This window comes from Hipposideros armiger, unplaced genomic scaffold, assembly GCF_001890085.2.
Source record: "Hipposideros armiger isolate ML-2016 unplaced genomic scaffold, ASM189008v1 scaffold_148, whole genome shotgun sequence".
Classification (NCBI taxonomy): domain Eukaryota; kingdom Metazoa; phylum Chordata; class Mammalia; order Chiroptera; family Hipposideridae; genus Hipposideros; species Hipposideros armiger.
This window is the reverse complement of record NW_017731498.1, coordinates 1,113,488-1,123,341: the sequence shown is the minus strand read 5'-3', so window position 1 is coordinate 1,123,341 and position 9,854 is coordinate 1,113,488. Positions and strand designations below refer to the sequence as shown.

Below are 9,854 nucleotides of genomic sequence, written 5' to 3'. Positions count from 1 at the left end.
AAAACGTACTGATGATGACCTCTTATTTCTTCTCCCAGATACACAAGTAATACCAAGGTCTGACAATTAAGTTTGCGAACTCATCCTTAAAAAAGTACTACCTCATTGCTGAATATCACTATGGTCACCTTCAAAGTACTCCCCTTGGGAAGAGGCTATGCACCGATGCCAGTGCATAGTCCACCCTTCAAAGCAATTTTGGAACTCTTTTTTTCTGGAATGGCCATCAGAGCTGTTGTCCCTATTACCCTTGATGTCCTGAATGTTATCAAAATGGCTTCCTTTCAATACTTCCTTTATCTTTGGGTAAAGAAAGGAGTTATTGGGGGCCAGATCAGGTAAGTAGGGAGGGTGTTCCAATACAGTTGTTTACTGGCTAAAAACTCCCTCACAGGCAGTGCCGTGTGAGCTGTGCATTGTTGTGATGCACAAGCCATGAATTGTTGGTGAAAAGTTCAGGTCAACTTTTTCATGCAGCCTTTTCAGCACTTCCAAATAGTAAACTTGGTTAACTATCTGTCCATTTGGTACAAATTCATAATGAATAATCCCTTTGATATCAAAAAAGGTTAGCAACATCATCTTGACTCTTGATTTGGACTGATGGAACTTTTTTGGTTGTGGAGAATTGGCTGACTTCCATTGTGCACTTAGACGCTTTGTTTCAGGGTCGTATTGGTACACCCATGTTTCATCACCAGTGATAACACGGCCCCAAACATCGCTTGCCTATCCTAAAGGTCTTGGCAAACTTCAACTCTCCTTTGCTTTTGTTCATCAGTGAGCTCCTTCGGGACCATTTTTGTACACACCTTTCTCATGCTATTTTCCTAACTGTTTCTCTACTGACGTTCACTTGGTCTGCTATGTTTCACAGTCAGCCATCGATTTTCACGCACAATTCGATGAATTTTTGCAATATTTTCGTCAGTTCTGCTCATTACTGGCTGCCCTGACCTCTCTTCATCAATGATGCATTCTCTCCCCTCAGAAAAACGTTTAATCCATGTGTACACTGCCATTTTATTCATGGCATTATCCCCATAAACTTGGACTAACATGTCCCTGATTTCACTTCCACTCTTGCCAAGTTTAACATGAAATTTAATGTTTGTTCATTGCTCTAATTCAAGCTCAGACATTCTTGCGACAGCACACAAAAATACACAACAATGTCACTCAGCAAGACACTGCCACACATCGACACAAACACAGTTGTGAGACACTGATGTACCAAGGTTATGAAACCTTACCTAGCTGTTTGTACAGTGCTGCCAATATAAGTGCACGGTGGCAAGTTTGCAAACTTAATTGTCAGACCTCTATGTCTAAAGACTCACTAGAGCCAAATCTATCTTAAAAGTTTAAGACACTAATTTTTCTCCTTTTTGTTAATACTCAATGAGAAACAACACTTAGAATAAAACTTTTTCCATGAATAAGGGACAGTAATATCCACCTGTAAAAGGAAAAAAAAATTGATTTAGAAAGTCAACTTCTAAATAAATAAATAAATACCTTAGAGAGAGGTCATAGTTCACGAAAGTATAATTTTGGTAATCCAATTATGGCTAACATGGACATGTATCGGTAATGACATTTAGTACCTTAAAACACCTTTACTTCTGTAACAACCTAAAGAATATATAACTGAAGAATACTTTATTATTAAATATAGAATTTAGTGTATGGCCAAATTTTCAAATCCACTATCACGTATCAACATGTGTAATCTTCAAAGATTTGCATTTGAAAATAGGATGCAAACTGAATTGTTGAATATTCCTCTCGCTGTCTCCTGGATACTTGCCTGCAGTCCTCTGAGTTAGCTCCAAACTCAATCCATACTCCAAGTAACAGATTTAAGATGCTCAACATTGGAATTATTTGGCATCAACTTAAAAAGAAACCCGAATGGAAAAGATTAGAAATTTTTTCCCCAAAGAAGGTGTAAAAAAATGAAAACAATATACACCAATATATTACTTCTTCCTTGCAAGATAAATAGCCAAATTGAGATTAATATTTTATTTTACTATTTGTTCTCTGTGTTCCAAAATTATACAAAGATGGAAATATATTAACTCTTACAATGAAAACTTCCAGTCCCATTGAATTACCTAATTGTTTCATTAGGCATTGACAAGCAATTTCTTCTTCTCTAGTACAAGACTGGAAAGAAGCTGGACACAGTTACAATAAATTTCAATGCAATAGATTATCTTACTCTTCTAATATTTCAATTTTTTCTTTAATTCACTCTCAGGATAAAGCAGGAAGTTTTTATTTAGCTATAATAGCCTCAAACGGTTCTTCACACCGGGAGCACAACGATATAAAAAGATTCACCTAGTAAATGTAAAACCCAAGTTTTCTCTCTGCCATTTGGAAGGCAGATTAAATATAACTTTCTACAATCTGACTTCAAATACATTCAAGAAAACAAAACAAAACAAAAAAGAAATCAAACTCCTGGGTTGTTCTGGAAAGTACTGGACAAACTATGTAATTCATTCAGTTACTATTTCTAAGCATCTATGTATTAGATCCTGGAATATTTTTAGTGAAACCAAGGATTATCATATATTTATTACAGTCTTTCATAAAATGGTTGAAATAAAGAAAAGAGATTAAGAGCTTGATGAACGATTGTTAAAAGCACCAGGCAATATTATTTCCATGTAAAAGCTGGCAATTCTAGCAATATGGTGTATTGCTTCTTTATTTTGGGGGGGGGGGACTGCTGGAAATAAAATGATTGTTCTTAAAAATGAGAGCTTTGTCTTATTTTTCCTTTACCTTCAAATTAGAATTTAAACAGAAGATCCTTGATTCCTTAAATTACATCTGATACACTTTTAGGGTTTCCAAAATAGACAGCTGTAATTGGAAATGATTCTTTAAGAACTTCTTTTATTTTGTAGATTTTCTGCTTGGTTACAACAGAAAAGGGTAAGACAGTTCTTGCAGGAAATAAAACCAGAAGTATGGAACACTACACAAACACGTTCGTCTTATCCTGAACATCAATTTTTAGTTAATGACTTAATAAAACACCAACAAATAAGAAACAGAAGGTAAAGAAAACATTTTCCTTCAAATTTAATTAAAAATTTTGACTGTTTGTATCTACAAAATTAATAACTACAATAATTTTTGGTCTTACTCGGAACCTCATTATTGGGATACAAAAAAGAAAACAAGGCCTTCTATTTTCGACTTGTCAAACAAAAATCTTCGGCTAAGGATTTAAAACATTTTAATAAAAACAGGAGAAAACAATACGCGAGTATTAAGTCAGAAGGCATAGGGTTAAGATCCTAATCTGTCATGTGTAGCAAATTACTTAATTTGAGTTTGTGTTTCCTAAGATACCCAAGGAATAGGCCGGTCATCTGTAAGATCTTTTCTACCTTTAAAATTATGATTAAGTACATCTTGAGGCTCAGGATTTCCAGAATTTAATTTGTATGTTTTGATACTTTCCCTCTTCACTAAACAGTCTTCTAAGCTCTGTTCAAAATATATATCTTATAATGTATATTTATCTGTGAGATAAGCAAATATCTTTCATTTTACTAGAGAAAGGGGAAATAAATATTTTTGTTTAATCATATAAAAATCTGAATATTTACACTGAATTCTACTACACATAAGATTATCAATAGTACTGACAATACATTATCAATAAAACTGAAAGTACATTAGTAATATTAATATATATTAAAATATAACTGCAGAATATGGCCAACCTTACTTCAGCAGCACAGTTAATACTGGAGATAATTTTAGAATCTTAACGCCAATATTTACGTGCTGCTAAGGCACTGCTGACATCACTATCATAAGAGCTATGAATAAAAAAAAAATACATTTTCTTCAGAAGATCAGATCCTTGTATTTTTGAGGCAGCACAATATGGCCTGCACCTTTTCAAAACCCACAAACCATTATGTGCTGCTACTTTACTCCAAGGTTTTATTTTTTTAAACACACAGTACCTAAAGATACAAAAAAATTTTCTTTTAGAGAAAAGGATAAATCCATTAGATAATTCATGTTTAAAGATTCTAACATTGACATGTGTGCATAGTTATTTCTTAGAAGCTTTTAAGTAAGATAATGAAATTTATTTCTACATCAAAAATTTAAGGAAAGTCTACTACATGACAAGCACATTGCTATATGTTAGGAACACAAAGATGTATAACATGAGGAAAAGCATTTTTCCTGTGTCAATTTAGTAAGTCAACAGTTACAATATTTAATCAAACTTATATGTATACAATGTATGAAATTATTTTTTCCTTTTATAAAAAGTAAATTCATAAAATTTGATCTTTACCTTGGTAAAAGTGTAAGTTACAAACAGCGTTTCATTCCTTGAAGTACATCTTTCAAAAGACATCTTCATCAAGTAGGTAATAGACTTCATGTCAAGGGAAAAATAAGAAATGGCATACAAGAACTTAGTTTCAATAAACTTAAGATAGCAAAATGAAAATATACTTTTAAAGAAAAAGACTAGAAGTCACATGAAAATATTTTAATAAAAGCAAAAATATACAAAAGGCCCCAAGCAAACCAATGTCCTTTGTTTTTAAAAATCCAAATATTATTTTACTCTCAACATTTATCTCCCTTTTAGAGCAGTTATTCTGTCAAAATTGGATATCACTTTATATAAGAAATAATTCTGGAATATGAAGTCTTGAAAAGATGAGTTAACTTTGTATGGTTCTTGATCTTCCTATCCCCTACCTGTCTCTACTCTCCACCAGGAAAGGAAGTATAATCCTAAACAATTTCCACTTACTTAGATGTAAGAATGAAATTACTTCTCTAAAATATACCAGAAAGCTGCTACTGCTCTAGCTTAAGCCTTGACAAACTCTTTTGCCAGTTTTTTCACCATTAAAATGGCTATGCTAAAGTTACAATATTTCTATTACAGAATAAGGTGATATGAACTGAAATTTGTGCATGCCTTCTAATATCTAATTGTTTATACAGAACACTACTGTCATATTCCATATTAATTTTTTGTGAATATTTTCTCCATTAAAAAATATATGTAACTAATCTCCTGTCTGAGCAACCTGTTTCACATCTCACATACTAGTCTTAAGTTTCTGCACATTTTTCAATATGTAACCAAAAGAAATTTTTGCAATTCATGAGAAATACATAATACAGTACTCCTTTGTATTTATCAATTATTGATACATTAAGAAGCTGTCCTTTAGGCTACCTTCCTCCCTCAAACCCACTTTCAAGACAAAACCACATCGACTTTTCAAAGTGTACACATGACATTTACAAGTATACAAAATTTATATGTATACATTTTCATTCAATAAGTATTTTATTGAACACCTACTATGTGGGAGCCACTGTCCCAGTTGTTACACTAGTCAGTACACTAGTGTACAAGACAGACACAACTCCTTCCCAGGAGGAATTTAAAATAATTTAAATTATAAGATACAAAGTCATGAAACAAATAACTGTTCAAGACTATATGTTGTTCTTTGCCCCCACACAGTGGACAGTGGGTGTATACATTAAACGACTGTTTCAAAATCAAATGAATGATTATTTCAGACAACAAGAAATCAACCAGGTCATTTCAATTCCAATCCTTCCTTTTTGCAAAGTTGATATACATTTTAAACTAAGCCAAGTGTACCATTCTTGAAAGAAATGTGAATACTTCAAAATGCAAATAGTTTTTAAAAACTTAAAAAAAAAACCCTTCAACAGTTAAAAAATGTTTTTATTATTTCTTAAAATTGTGGTTAAATATGTCTAACATAAATGTTACCATTTTAAAGTGTACAGTTCTATGGCATTAAGTTCATTCACAATGCTGTGCAACCATCACCACTCTCCATCTCCTGAACCTTTTTATCCACACCAATTTAAACTGTACCCATTAAATACTAACTGACCATTCCCACATCCCCTTGAAACCACCCTTCTATTTTCTGTATCTATAAATTTGCCTATTCTAGGTATCTCATAAATGGAATCACACAATATTTGTCCTTTTTCATCTGGCTTATTTTACTTAGCCTAAGTTTTTCAAAGTTCATCCATGTTGTTGCATATATCACTTTCCTTTTTAAGGCTGAGTAATATTTGACTGTATGTATAGACTATATTTTATCTTTCTATAGACATTTAGGTTGTTTTGATCTTGTGGTTATGATTAATGCTACTATGAACACAGTATACAAATATCTGCTTGAGTCCTGCTTTCAATTCTATATACCCAAAAGTAGAAACACTGAATCACATGGTAATTCTACTTTTAATTTTTTGAGGAATTGCCATACTATCCACAGTAGCTGTACCATTTTAGATTTCTATCAACAATGCATAAGGATTCCAATTTCTTGACATCTTTGCCAACACTTATTGTATTTTCTCTTCTTTTTGTTTTAGCCATCCTAATGGATGTGATGTGGTACTTCATTGTGGTTGATTTTCATATCCTAAATGATTAGTGATGTTGAGTAACTTTTCCTGTGTTTATTGCCCATCTGAATATCTTCTTTGGAAAGAAGTCCACTGTTCAGTTTGTTTGTTTGTTTTTTAAAGATTTTATCGGGGAATCGGGGAAGGGGAACAGACAGGTAGACGAATTGCTGTTTTGTTCTTCAGTCTAGTTGTGGAGGACATCGCTTCACTGGCCCATGCTGGTATGATCATTGTGCTCTTCCCGGGTGAGGCAATCAGTCGCCGGTCATTGATTGGCCGCTCACGGCGGCTCTTGGCAGCTCACACCAGCTGCCTGCTGCTCACGCTGGCTGCCAGCCACTCACATAGCTCACGGCAGCCCCACTGCAGCCTATGCCGTTGTCAGTGACTCACAGAAGCCCAGCTCCAGGTCAAGCTGTTGTTCATCATTTTAGCTGTAGAGGGCGAGCGTCACTGGCCCTCAATGTGGGATCCGAACCTGGGATCCGAACCGCAGCCCTGCTACTCAGAGCTGGTGCTTCCAAGCGAGCTCTTAACCAGCTGAGCCACTCGGCTGGCCCAACTGTTGTTTTTAACTGGGTTGTTTTTTGCTGTTGTGTTATATAGGAGTTCTTCATATAGTCTGGATATTAATCCCTTATCAGATAATTTGCAAATATTTTCTCCCATTCTACAGGCTACTCTTTTGAGTGCCCTTTGGTGCACAAGTTGTAAATTTTGATGAAGTCCAATTTATCTTTCTGTTGTTGTTGCCTGTGTTTTTAGTGTCATATCCAAGGAATTATTGCTAAGTCCAATGTTAAAAAGCTTTCCCCTATGTTTTCTTCTAAGAGTTTTATAGTTTTATTTATATCTAGGTTTCTAATCCATTTCAAATTAATTTCCATATATGGTGTAAGTGTCCAATTTCATTCTTTGCAAGTGGATATCCAGTTTTCCCAACACCATTTGTTAAAAATACTGTCCTCCCATTGAAAGTCTTGGCACACTCATCAAAAACCATTTGCACATATATGCAAGAGATTATTTCTGGGACATCTAGTATGTTCCATTGGTTTATATGTCTCATTTATGCCAGTATCATACTGTTTGATATCCATGGTTTTGAATTAAGTTTGAAATCAGGAAGTGTGAGAACTCCAACTGTTCTTTTTCAAGATTTGTTTTGGCTATTTGATGTCCCTTGATTCCATATGAATTTTATTTCTGCAAAAAAAGTCACTGGGATTTTTTATGGGGATTGCATTGAATCTGTTGAGCACTTTGGGGAGTACTGTCATCTTAACAATATTAGAACACCAAATATATAAACACTGGATGTCTTTCCATTTATGTTTTAATTCCTTTTAGCAATGTTTTACAGTTTGCAGTGTACAAGTCTTCACCATCTTGGTTAATTTTATTCATAGCATTTTATTCTTTTTGATGCTACTGTAAATGGAATTGTTTTCCTAATTTCCTTTTTGGATTATTCCTTTTTAGTGCACAGAAATGCAACAGATTTTTGAGTGTTGACTTTGTATCCTGCAACTTTGCTGAGTTTATTAGTTATAAATTGTTTTGTGCGTATGCGTGGCGTGTATGGAATCAGGGGTTTTCTACATGTAAGATCATGTCATCTGTGAACAAAAATAATTTTCCTTTATAAATCTTTTAATCCTAAAATTGGTTCAAGAGCTGTTTGGCAACGTTGGTCCATTCATTCTCTTATTCTTCTAGAAAAATATCAGACAAGTGTGTCTCTTCCCTTTCATTCTCACTTTCACTCAGAAAACAGAAGAAATCAGAATTTCCACCACATCTATCTCCACATGTATCTGTGCCCAGGCAACTCTTCCTTCTCCGTATTATGGATGAACAATCACTGTTCATAAGACCAATCCCTTCACTTGTATACGAGATTTTTATTCCCTCTTGCTTAAGGATATTTCTCTAGCATTCTTTACTGCATCTTTAATTTTCCTCTCTATTGGCTCATTCCTATCAACATGCTATAATTTCTCTAATCTTAATTTCATCTCAAAGATTATTACTTTCTGTGACAATATTGCAAATTGATCACTGATGTTTTAATAAATACCCTCAGAGGAAGATTTCTTCCTATTTTTATTTCTATTTTTAATTATTTGAGATAATTAAAAATAACTTTTCTATTTGAAAGCCTGATAAATTTAAAATAGTAGAAAAAAATTATGCCATACTCCAAAAAATATGGAAATTGATTTAAATGTATTAATAAATTGAAAGATTCCAGTGGAGCAATTCCAGCCATACAGAAGGCACATCTCTCTTTACCTGTGTTCAACAGCAACAATAATCTCCCAGTCTATTAAACTTTGATTTTTCCTTTCCACTTGTAATCATCTACTTTGAGGCTCCTAAAGTAGGTTTTATATTATGCCTTCAAGAATGGGTTATTTTAAACTCAAAATTTCTTTGAATCTATAGACTATTTCCACTGTCACATGATAGGAATATTTAAATGCTAATGCATAGCAAGAAAATATTTCTGCTACTTTGTTTAGATATATCCTTTATTTGTCACAACATTATTTTAGATTTTTAAAATATCTTAATTTTACTTTTAATCTGGCACTGACACAATTTGTAATAATAATTATTTTTAACAAGCATGCTTCAAATTCTGCACATAAACCTCTAAGGAGCTGGCTATATGTAGCCCTTGGGCCAAAGAATGACTATCCTTGCTCAGGACAGTGGAATACTATTTAAGTCATATGATATGTTATTATACCCGGAGGAAAATTTAAATTAGACATTCTTTAATATCTTTAAGCAAAGACCTAAATTATGGGGTCTAACCAAACAGCATGACAGTTTCACTAAGCATGGTAATTTTTTCATTACCCTAATTAAGAAACTGAAAGTTTTATAAAATGCCAAATATATAAAATTCACAGGCAAAGATTAAAATTTCCTTGACTTTTATGTCTGTCCTTTGGATACAAATGCTTAAAAACAAAAAAAGCTGTATTACCTAGAAAAGACACATTTAAAATTCAGTGTTGAGGTAAGGCATGCAATGAAACAGTATTCAGATCTAATACAAAAAGACTTTTATAAAAAAAAAAAAAACCTACTTTTTGAGTTTAAGTGAACATAAAGTTGTACTGTTTCTATATTCTCTTGATTTTTTCTGGAGAAATTAATGAATGAACAATTACTTAAAAGCTGTGTGAAGTGGATTTCAATTTAGACAATTTATCCCAGAAAAATCAGGCTATCTATATAAAAATGTTATCATTTTATTAGATTGCCTAACAAGTTTCCTTATATACATTAAGCTACTTAGAAGCTAAACAGTTTTATATATATATATATATATATATATATATATATATATATATATA

General features: G+C 33.1%; 2 long non-coding RNA genes across 8 annotated transcripts in view; both read right to left on the bottom strand.

The window, feature by feature from the left end:
- LOC109387134 (uncharacterized) overlaps nucleotides 1-95 on the bottom strand; it is a 2,181-nt gene extending 2,086 nt beyond the window's left edge. Inside the window, exon 1 of the long non-coding RNA XR_002124919.1 lies at nucleotides 43-95. This is a non-coding gene — a long non-coding RNA (uncharacterized LOC109387134). The remainder of the gene's footprint in view (nucleotides 1-42) is intronic.
- A 1,379-nt stretch (nucleotides 96-1,474) lies between these two features.
- The window catches only part of LOC109387132 (uncharacterized), a 65,978-nt gene continuing 57,598 nt past the window's right edge, over nucleotides 1,475-9,854 (bottom strand). For 5 of the 7 annotated variants that reach the window (XR_002124914.1, XR_002124912.1, XR_002124913.1 and 2 more), the window contains 2 exons: nucleotides 4,346-4,429; nucleotides 1,475-1,897 (listed from right to left, as the gene is read on the bottom strand). This is a non-coding gene — a long non-coding RNA (uncharacterized LOC109387132). Of the gene's footprint in view, nucleotides 1,898-2,799; nucleotides 2,930-4,345; nucleotides 4,430-9,854 lie in introns of all 7 variants that reach the window. The other 2 variants (XR_002124915.1, XR_002124916.1) reach the window with 2 other exon arrangements.